Source organism: Triturus cristatus, chromosome 5_1 (assembly GCF_964204655.1).
Source record: "Triturus cristatus chromosome 5_1, aTriCri1.1, whole genome shotgun sequence".
NCBI lineage: Eukaryota > Metazoa > Chordata > Amphibia > Caudata > Salamandridae > Triturus > Triturus cristatus.
In genome coordinates, this window is record NC_140587.1 from 306,617,884 (window position 1) to 306,629,856 (window position 11,973).

Below are 11,973 nucleotides of genomic sequence, written 5' to 3' on the forward strand. Positions count from 1 at the left end.
TTCTGTCTTTCCCACTACTCTCTTTGCTTGACCAGTTTTTCTATACCTCTTCTTATTTTGATTTCTCTCTATTTGCCCCTCTTTGTTTTCCTCAAGTCGTCCTCTCTACGTCTACCCCTTGCTGCCTTTACCTCTCTCTAATCCCCCTCTTTTATACAGTATCCCTCCCTCTCATACAACCCTTGAAGTGCTCTACTGCCTCTCTACAGCTCCTTGTTCATATCTATATTACTCTCAATCACACTCCAAACCCTTATCTGTTTCGTTACCTACATTTTCCTTTTTGCAGCTTTCCTTTTCTTTCCGTCTAGCTACCTCATCCATCGCTTTTTAGTGGACTTCTTTCCCTAACTCTGAAATCTTTCTACAGCATCCCTGTTTCTACCCCTTCTTCCTCACGTCTCCCACTGAACTGTTTCCTTAGTGTCCCTTTATGTCTCTTTCTCTTAGTCAGCAGGGTCACAGGTAACTGTCTGGCTAGTAAAGAGCACACATAAAAAGAGAAGAGGGACAAGGCGGGGAAGAGAGATTAGCAGAAAGTTATTAGATGTGAACTAATGGAATAATAGAAATACTCAGAGCAGCGTATTGACTTTCACTGTTGCAGCAAGAACACCTGGAGTGAAAGGGATATATCTGTGATTATAAATGTTTGGCAACTAAACCTACAATTTCAAGAGATATATGTTTTTGCTTGTTCTGTTTCTGAGGGTATAACATATAATTTAAAATATTATTTGGCATCGCAAGGACATGAGAAAGCCAAAAAGTGGTAATGTATTCCCGGGTCGAGCGGCGCGAGGGTAGGTTGATACCCCCTACTGGCAACAACCTTTAAAACACCAGAATCTTGGTGTCCAGTTGGCGCCACGGCCACGGATAGGAGCATGGTACTATACCATCTTGGGTTTCCCTAGGCATATGGCGAGACCGTTCCCATTTAACAGGTAGTAGGTAACTATTGCACTTACCGCTTTGTGTAGATTCTTGACAGCTTGTATAGGTCCTGAGGAATTGCCACGGATCACTAGGACCATTGGGCAAGAAACATGTCGACCAGCACAGATGAGCTTAGCTAAGCTGAATCATAACATCAGCTAGCTGCCATTCTGTTTTCACACTTTTTATTCAGGTAGAGAGCCACTCCCAATAAAATTATTTTTGGACCCTCTAACTTGTTTTAATTCACTTTCCTGCACTCACATCTACACCGCTAGGTCCCTCTCACACACACTGCATCATACGGCCAGGAACTGAAGATCTCCGCCAAAGAGCCCCTTTTAGGGTGCCCGTCGGGCATTGCAGCGCCGGCCCGACGAGGAGCAGGTCCATATGATGAAGCATGACACCTAGCTTGCTGGGTGTGTGAGGACCCTAGTTCCGAATAGAGGAATTCCTCTTCCTTACGGTCTCTTCTTTCTCTTCACTTCTCTTCTCTGAGGAACAGCATACTTATTCTTCTCCATGTAATATATTCAATGTCACTCCAAAAATGGGGCCCCAAAATGTCTTGCCTAGTGCCCACAAATACTTAAGATTTCACTGCCAGATGAATGTTAAAAACACAAACGTTTGACATAAACAAATATTTTTGTAAATAGATACATACACAAAATTCGATTTTTGGGCAATCAGCAATAGCACAGATTATGGCAAACCTCCTTAACCTTGATCTTTTCAGGCACTTGGACTGACTCATCTACAGCTGTTTTCGAACATCTGTCTTGTCTTAACAGTACCTGTCTAAGCTTCCCTTAATAGGAGCTAAAGTTCACTACATCTGGCACTTTCATTGCCTGATCCTTAGCTTATCTCAAAAGACTCTTCAAAATGCCATGCTCTTGCCTTGATGTGGGTGGTGGGAAATGTTGTGGTTATTCCCATGCTTTGGGTGTCCTTGCCAAATCTGTGTTTAACGTGATAGCGCAGCAGGGCGAGTTTGTGTAAAAAGATGAAAGACATTGCAAAACACTTTCTTAATCCTGTGTGATGCTTCCCCACAGAGAGGCAGAACCCCCACATGATGATTCCACGATACAAATTCCTTTTCGCTACAGCTCTGACTGTACCAGTCATTAAAATGTGTTTAAATGTGGTTCAATCTCTAGACCCATCCATGACTCACGCTTGCTTCATTAGGCGAGAGGCCATGTATCGTCTAGTGAACACAACACTGCATGAGAAACACATTCTGGAGCACACCTGAGTCTCTGCACTAAACCTAGTGTGTGTTCTTAACCACACAACTTTATCGCCCAACAAATAGGCTAATGTTCCCTGCATAAAGGGTGTCAGGAAATCCAAATGTATATTTGATGTTATTCTCTTTAACATTCTTCAAATAATCTTTGCACTAATTCCAAGTATTCTTGCTATCCATTGTCTGCACAAATTGGAGCAGTTAATGCAAAGATGTGGTAAACCCATGACCTTCAACTAAACCACAGTGTGTGATTGCTGAACCATATAAAGCCCGTGTGCTCAGTGGCGTGCACTCTGCAGGGCAGCTGTAGATCACTCAAGTCACAAAGGAGACATTTATGGGGCCTTAGAGAGTATGTAAAGCATAGAATGGTCATATCCGGGGAATATTCATGTACAAGCAGAACAAACAGAAAGGCCTGGACCCTCTTTGCAATATTCCTATGGGGGAGCTCGATATTTGAGCGCCTATTCTGAAAATGCATGTAAGAGCAGTAAAACATTACTCCTGCACCACTACTTCTCGTTCTCATAAATGCTTCAGTGCATTGGCCCCAATGAGTGTCCACTCAAGGCCTTTGCAGTGTGTCGATTCTCTGCTTTACATAGTCACTGAGTTCAGTCTCTTCTCTTACTAGTGGATTTGGGGGCATATCAGCAAGCTGGCGATGACAAATTATCGCCGTTTAGCGTCGGTTTTCGGACAAAAAGTGGCGTTAATTTTATCGCTTAATCATCAAGGTCACGCTAACGCGTGATTCCTTGCTTTAGCTCCCTTTCCCATAACGCCCACATTTGCATCTCTAATGAGATGCAAAGTGGGCGTTCCGTCCCAAAATAACTGGAGAAATGTCGCTAACCGACATTTCTCCAATTATCAAGGGAATCGCTAACAGGCATAGCGATAAGAAAAGTAGCGCTAACCACAGTTAAAGCTACTTTCCTTACGCCTGCTTTCACCCTAATTTAGCCATTATATCCAATGTTAGGTGGATATAATGGCTAAGTATGCTCTGCCTTATCAGCAAGCTAACGCCAAAATGTGTGAGATTATCGCTGGGTTTCCAGCGATAATCTCACTTTTGGCTGTTAGCGCGAGGAATTTTATAGCTTTTGAGATAAGCGTTGCTGATAGCACGCTATCTCAGCGATAAAATTTCACGATAGCCGGCGATAATTATCCTAGCGCTAAGTGCGCTTAGCGATAATTATCGCCGGCCCTTGCTGATATGCCCCATACCTCGTTGCTTCACAGGTTCATTGACATTAGTTTCATATAGAACTACAAACCCAAAAGGCTGTCATACTCCTCGTGAGCCTGTAGCATCAGCACACCAGTACAAGTGGCACAGGGGATGAGTGACAGGGTAAGATGTGACGAAGGCAGTGCCCAGCATGATAGTTATGCGAGAAGGGTATACCGTTCCTCGAGCATGACACACAAGGGCGCCAGAGAGCACAGGTGATGTAGAAAGTAAACAGAGTCGGAGTGTTTTCTGGTCAATTGAGGGGGGTCTCAGGCACCCTCAACTTAAAAATCTGGAAATACACAAAACTTTGTGTTAAAAGCAGCACCACACTGTTTTGTGACGTCATATATTTAAGGTATAACGTAAAAGTTATTATAATTTTAGAAGAGCACCACTGATGATCCCCTAGAAAGTGTTACATATAGTTACTGACAATAGTGTCAGAGGTAATCCTGCTTTACTAAAACCTACTGAATGACCGTGTGCAGTCTCCATCATGTGAAGGGTACTTAAGTCTGCCTACCATATAGCATAATCTTCTGATTTTACCGTAGCGCCAAGAAACCACTGCTGAACGTGCACTCCCCTAAATTATAATTAACATAACCTAACAAGGATGTGTAAATTGATTTCCCCACCCACATGTCTTGCAAAAATGCTTACCTCTGCCTTTGCCAACCCAGCATTTTTCCTCACATTTTCTGGCATGTACATTAGAGTAGATGGAACTTTTCTCCAGTGAAATGTATGCGCATTAACATTCCCTCGCTAGAGTACAGGTCTGCACTGAAACCATATGTGAGCTTGTCTTGTAAATTTACTATATCTGAAACATCTTTACTGAGATTAGATGTGTGCAACTTACATTTTCCTTTTGACTTTGACCTTTTCATGCAACAATTATTTTTCAAACTTCCATTCTGGTTAAATTTTAGGATGAATTAATTGCAAAGCTCATTTTAAAAACTTGATTTCTCTCAAATGGGACACTTTTTTTTCTCAGAGTTTTATATTGCGCGAACTTGACTCAAAGGTATTGGTTCGCTTTACATGAGCACCAGTTGCGTTACACAAAGACACATTAATTGTTTTTGTTAGCCACGGGTAGATTAAGTGATTTGCCAAGAATCACAGGATGTTGAGCGTCATTGCCAAGACTTGAACCCGGTTCGCCAGATTTGAGATTGACTGCCCTAGCTGTTAGGCTACATCCTCTCCCCACTTGTGTTTTTTACCCCCCAAAAAAGACCATACAGAGGAGCAGGCACTGCGCAGACAGTAGCAACAGCATCTATGGTCCTGTCTTTTAGACTCCTCCATTATTTTTGTTGATTTTCAAGTAATTGTTGATTGAGATACTCCTTTGTCTGCATCACACCCTGCAGTATTCCGAAAATCAGGTAAATTCTTGGGTAGTTCTCATGTCTGTAATTGTAACTGCCAGCCGTCTAAGAAGCTGATGTTGAAGCCCTTTTGCTTGGCATTATGTCCGGTTGCCTGAAGAGCCCCTGTCCTTAAAAATACTGCATGCACTTCAACCCGTCATCACCTATGAAGGAAATAAAATTATTAAGACCAGTCTTTTGTCTGTGACGGTCACCGACAAATGGAAAATTGGCAATATTTGACTTGGTCTATAGAAGTTAGGTTTATTTCCATTGGAGGTGGCCAACTACACACTTGTTGGGTCCTTCGTGGCTCTGTCAAGGATATTGGTTAAAATCTATGACCACTCCCTGTCTGCTTTCATTACATCCTTAGGGTGTAGGGCTATTTCTTATATTGATGACAGACAATTAAAGTCACCATCACCGCGATCACATGTGAACATTGTCTCAATGCTGTCCAGAAATGGATGAACACAACTACCTTCAGCTGAACACGGACACAGGTCTTTGCAGTTGCTTCTAGCTGCTTCACCATGCTTCAACTACCCAGGAAAATTCTTCCCTTCCTCCACAAGGATAAGCATGTCCTGGTAGCTGTTGCATGTGCTGTGTGATGGACTATTGCAACTGTATTTACAATGACCTGCGTAAACATGACCATGCATTGGAGGCTCCTGTAGGCCTTGCCATACTCCACATTGGACGACATATCCAGTTCAAAGGTCTATGCATATTGACACTGGAAATGAGAGTTTCTAAGCTTCTGCATAAGTATGCCCCTCTATGCAATCTGTGCTCGGCGGTACGTCCAGTCTGTGAACTCTACTTGACCCTGAAGCTCGGAAACCTGCTAAATGGCATCATCAACACATGGAAAGCCTCAGCCTTTCTTGTAAGGCCCTTGAAACATTTATTTTATTGATAAGCCTTTTCTTTTAAGCTTATCAATAGCCCTTTTCTTGTTTTCATTCTCCTCTGTTCGGTCCAGTTGTATCTGTTTGCACCAGGAAACCAGATTCTGATAGCAGTGCACTTTCTGAAGCGAGTACATAAATAACAGCTGTACTACCAGCTCTATCCCATCTGAATTCCATATACCTGGTTTCTGCCTCCCTTCAGCTCTCTCAGCACACATATACCTTGGATCCTGCTGGAAACATCCAGAATTTATAACATTGATAGGCCACACAATAGGGCTTGACTGTTGTCCAGATAATAATAATTTACAGCATGACAAAATGGCTTCCTGACAACCACATTTACTAAACGACAGAAAGACAGGTGTCTTTCACTCTCACCGTCACGCCCTCTCTCCGTCTTTCCATTCTTATGGTGGATGTGACAAGTATTGTAATAAGTGCATTTATACCACTTTCGGAGGCAGCTGCTGCTATGTCACTGTGTTCTTTGGTCTGTGTTCAATGTTTTGTTGCCGTGTCCTTTGGTCGTTACTGAAACTGCACGCAGCTGTTCAGTTGTGTTTTCATTGTGTAGTGCTTTGTATGCGACTGAAGTCATCTGATCATGATGGGATGGGAGACAATGGTGAAGGCTGCAGAGAAGTAGAGTAGGATGAGGGCTGCTGTCTCCTCTCTGTCATGGATCATTTGGATGTCATCTGTTGCTACTAAGAGGCTGTCTTCATGCTGTGGTTAGGTCTGAAGCCTGATTGCTTGGTGTCGAGGAGCTGGTGGTTGGTGAAGTGGTCGGCGAGGCATCTGTTGATGGCTTTCTATGGGACCATAGCGGGGTAAGGAAAGAGGGAAATCGTTGGTAGTTCATGAGTTAGAATGGGTCTGCCAAAGGTTTCTTCAGGAGGACATACATCCAAACTTCATGGAATGGGGCTGTGTTAATGGAGGTGTTATAAATGGAGGTGAGAGATTTGCAGATGGGTGTTAAATCTAAGAGGACAAGATAATTGCTGTGTGTGACTGGCACAATAGGATTTGCACGACTTGACACACCTCACTTCATCTCAAAGTTAAGAAGCTATGAGTTTGGCATGCTATGCTCACAATCTGCTTGAGTCACCAGTGTGTGCATGTGGACACACTCTGTGAATCCACATGGTGAAGTCCATAATACCAATGTATCATTATTTCCGTATATGTTTTTATTTTTATAGTTCACCTAACCAGACTAGTTATACATACTACTACGTAAGTGTGATAGGCTATAGACATACACTTAAATGAGAGCACCCTTACTCTCTAAGTGAGGACCAGGATTTTCTATTTTAGTTCTTGATGAAATGCCATTGGATACCTTTGGACTACTTCGGGTGTTAAAATTATCAATCAACTTTCTTTAGAGTAGTTTATCTGATTGGTTCCCTGTAGGATAGGGATTCCATACACAAACTCACTCTTTAGGAACATCAGGCCATCATTCCTGACCAATTCCCATTCCCTGTTTTTAACCTTGACAGAGGTCCACTGCCCAGAGTAAAATTACAGCATCGTTGCCTAAAGTAAATTTTGGCTCACTTGCTCCCAGTCTACAACTAGGCAACACTTAGCACCCTTGATACCTCTTCGGCACTTTTCTACAAAAGATCTCTGGCTAACAGTCCTCTTGCGGGCCCGTTGGGCATTGCAGCGCCGGCCCGATGAGGAGCCTGCCCGATGATGAGGCATGCCACCTAATGGTGGATGAGGGCACTTGCTCCTAATAAGCAATCATTTTCGGGGACACCTTCTCTTCCCTGAATTGGTAGTGAGGAGTAACTATTTTTGAACATTGTACCTTTTGTTTACCATCAGAGTGGGTTTTAGCCTGTTTGCTATTCTTCTTTTCGAACAACCTGCTAGAAGTCACATAGGTCTTCTGCAAGGAGGATGTGAAGGTGATCACCAGCTTTGCTATTGTGGACACTGTATTGGGTCTGATGTCTAAGATGGTCAGTACAAAACAAACATGACTCTGGATGCTGGCAAAGAGCTGCTCAAGCACTATAACATGATTCAAAATCCACCCTGGCTGAGTTGGGTTTTGAGTTGTTGATTCTATGAAGACCAGAGCCCTTGGACTGATCCCCACGCCAAGCTTAATACAATTAGCAAGATCCACTACTGAAGTTATACTAAGACCCCATGGCAATCATATTGGCTCTTTTGTTTGAAATGGAAGGACCCTTAATTTCCCAAGGAGGACTTGGAGCTGTTGAATATGGCTGCTCCAAGGTAGAGAAAGGCAAAATCTTTCCGAAAATGGCAAGTAATAGACTCATTTTTAGTTGTAACTTTAGGTTTACAGCAACACATGGGTTTTTAATTTGGCCCTAATATGATTCACGTTTCTTACCTGAGTAGCCAAGGTAACATATGTTTGCCAGGGATGTAATTAAATATCACCATGCCTCATGGCAAGACCATGCATTGAATAATATGACCTCTTTCATTCTTTCTAGTACTGCTCTCCAGGCTTTGGTTGGCTATAGAACTGGCCGCAAATGGTTGGTGTTTTACATATAATACAATCTAATGTGATTTTTATGTCTACAGATTTATTACTGGATATATTTGTGTTTCTGATGTGCAAACCTAACTGTTAATATAAAGCTTTTAATAATTCATTTGTTTCTTACTCAATATTAAACTCCCACTATGGTTGGAATACAGTTACAATATGAGCAGCATTCATTATAGATTTGTTTAGAAAAACATGTTTAGCTATTCTCTATGCATACACGATCTTACACATTTATGTAACACTGCATGAACTATTTTTTTTGTCATATATCTTGATCAATGCTTTTAGTATTGAATATGAAACCTTTAACTTCCATGCATATACTAATGTTGTTGAAAGAAATCAAACCATTTGTCCATTGCAAAACTAGATATTTCTTCTACATGAATCTGTTTGAAGGGTCCAGAACATATAGTTTCAAAGCCTGAATACATCTTTATTTTTTTGTTTAAGTATTTTATTGAGTTTTTAAGAGAAATAAACACAAAAAATATCATAAGAATACAATCAAGCATAAAATAAACGTTTTATACACGAATTATAAAAGAATCAATTAATATCAAAATACCATAAATAATCAAATAACAAGGAAAAGAAAAAGAGAAGACAAAGAACTAGAGAAAAAGGAAAAGAAAAAGAAAGAAGGGTAGAAACCAAGGAAATAAAAATACAAAATTAAGGCATCGGAGCATGTGAAGAGAGATAGGATGTAAAAGGCAACCAGAGAAGATCAGATTAAATTTTTTGAGAAAGAGCAAAAGAAGAAACATTGGCAATACGATGTTCATCACAAATAAAATTCCACCACATTAATGTAGATATTTTCGAATTGTCTTTCCAAGAAGATAGAATGACTTTAAACGCCAATGCAATAAAAAGGTCGAACAATAAAGAAATAGAATTGGAGTCATCCAAATCAAGTGATGAAGAACCTAAAAAAACATTATGAAATGATAAAATCAAATTACAATTAAAAATACGCATGCAAGTTGACCAAACAGACTCCCAAAACGTTAAAACATTAGAACAATCATAAAGTAGATGTCTCAAAGTGCCCATATGCTTAGAGCAGGACCAACATAGTGGAGATGTAGATGGGGAAAACTTGGATATGCAAACAGGGGTAATAACAGCTCAATTATAGATAAAATAATAAGATTGAGTGAAACGGGCAGCAGCAGAAATTTTAAATAACTTAGACCATAATTTATCCCAGACAGAAATAGAAAATGAAAGGGTTAAATCTATTTCCCAAGCAAGTTCAGTAGGATATTTAGGTCTCTCGGTTAGATGCAACAACAATATTTTATAAACAAGAGCGGCCTTAGGTTTATACACAGGAAATAGACTGTACAACGGTGTCGGGGGAGTAAGGGTTGGTAGGGAAGCAGGAAGGTCAAAAAGAGCTAACTGAGATTGTAACGCAGCTGAAATTAAAAGGTATTCATTTAGAGAAGATGCGGGTAAATGAAAACGTATTTGCAAGTCAGGGAAGGGAGTAACAGAGCGTTGGAGAATTAATTGATGTATAACAATAATACCCTTATCCTTCCAATGTTTGTAGTAGAATGACTTGCCCTTATATTTAAGAAATGTATTATACCAAATATTAGAGGATAAAAAGCATTGAAGTGGAGGTAGATCTTTGGTGAATGTATTATACATAAAATTTTGGGAATATTTTAAAATAGGGTTATTAGATATGAAAGTACAATTAGACATATAAATCACATTCTGAAAAGAAAAATCCTTCAAGAAGGAACGTTCAAAGACAATCCAACTAGGTATAGGGGTGTCAGTAAAATCAAAAGATAACGCAAAGGATTGTTTAATAAGAAATGCTGAATAATATGTTTTAAAATCGGGAAAACGGACTCCACCTTCAGACTTAGGCCGTTTAAGTTTTGTAAGAGCAATACGTGGGTGCTTTTTGTTCCATAAAAATTTCACACAAATGGAGTTAACCTGTGAAAAATAGGTGAGGGGAATGCGAATAGGCAACATAGACAATGTATAGAGGACATGGGGTACAATCATCATTTTAATAGTATCTAACCTCCCCCACCAGGAAAGATAAAGTGGAGACCAAGTGAGAAGCAAAGATTGAAGTTTAGTAATTAATGCATCAAACGTATAACGAATTGTAGTGGGGAGAGAGGCAGAAAACCAAATACCAAGGTATTTAATTTTTGTAGGGCACCATGCAAAATTAGTATCGTTAAACATATATTGATAGCATGACGAGTTCAGAGGTAAAACTTCTGTCTTAGAGAGGTTTAACTTATATCCAGAAATGCTGGAGTACAATCGAACCTCATCCAAGAAAGGGGTAAGGGAAGTAAGAGACTTAGACATATAAACCAAAACATCATCGGCATAAGCTGACAATTTCGTTTCTAAAGAATTATGGGTAAAACCAGATATATGAGTATTGACACGGATACGCTCAAGGAAGGGTTCAAGGCAAAGTACAAATAACAAAGGGGAAAGAGGACAACCCTGACGTGTACCTCGAGACAAAGAAAAAAAAATTGAAAGTGATTATTTACAAAGATACTAGCCCGTGGACAAGAATATAGTAACTTAATATAGGAAATAAAAGTCGGACCAAAACCAAACCATTGGAGGGTTCTAAACATATATTGCCAATTGATACAGTCAAAGGCCTTTTCAGCATCCAGGGATAACGCTGCAAGAGGAGATTTAAATTTTTTTGCATGAGAGATAATATTTGCGAACATTCGAGCATTGCCAGCCGCTAATCTACCCTTAACAAATCCAGCCTGATCAGTCTTAACCAGTAACGGAAGAAGACCCTCAAGACGAATAGCAAGAATCTTCGCAAATATCTTACAGTCGTAATTGATTATTGAAATAGGACGATAATTTTTACACAGGGAGTGATCTTTGTCTGGTTTAGGAATTAGAATTATTAAAGCATCCATAAAAGATCCAGAGGCCTTAGCATCCTCAATAAAGGAATTAAACAGTTTCAAAAGTTTAGGGACAAAAATAGAAACAAAGGTAGAATAAAATTCAACCGAAAAGCCATCCGGACCAGGAGCTTTCGACTTTTTTAGAGATTTGATGGCAGTAGTAATTTCTTGGGCAGTGATGGCACCTTCCAATGAATCAAATTCATGGGGTAAGGCTGGAGGAGAGGGAAGACCTGAAAAAAAAATATCTAAATTTTGAGTAGAAGGATTCGTGTCATTAGAGTAAAGGGTTTCATAATAATCATGAAAGACAGCAGCAATGTCATCATCTGAGGATGCAAGACGGCCAGTGGATTCATTTAGGATGGGAACAATATTTTTATGCTCAGATTTGATTTTTAAGTAGTTGGCCAACATCTTACCAGCTTTATTTTGGTCACCATGATATTTAGATTTAATTTTAAGGAGAATATTACAGGCTTCAACAGTCGCAAGTTTGTTAAGTTCGGATTTGGCCCAAATTAACTCATGAAGTGTCGAAGTTGATTTGGATGTGAAATAATTATGCTCCTGCAATTTAAGCTGTTGTAATAAAGCTGAATATTTATTCCGAGCAATTTTCTATTTCCTGGAAACATAAGAAATAGTAAACGCTCGAAAGGAGGCCTTAAAAGCATCCCAATTATTGGAAATGGAGGTATCTGAGGGAACATTAAACATGTA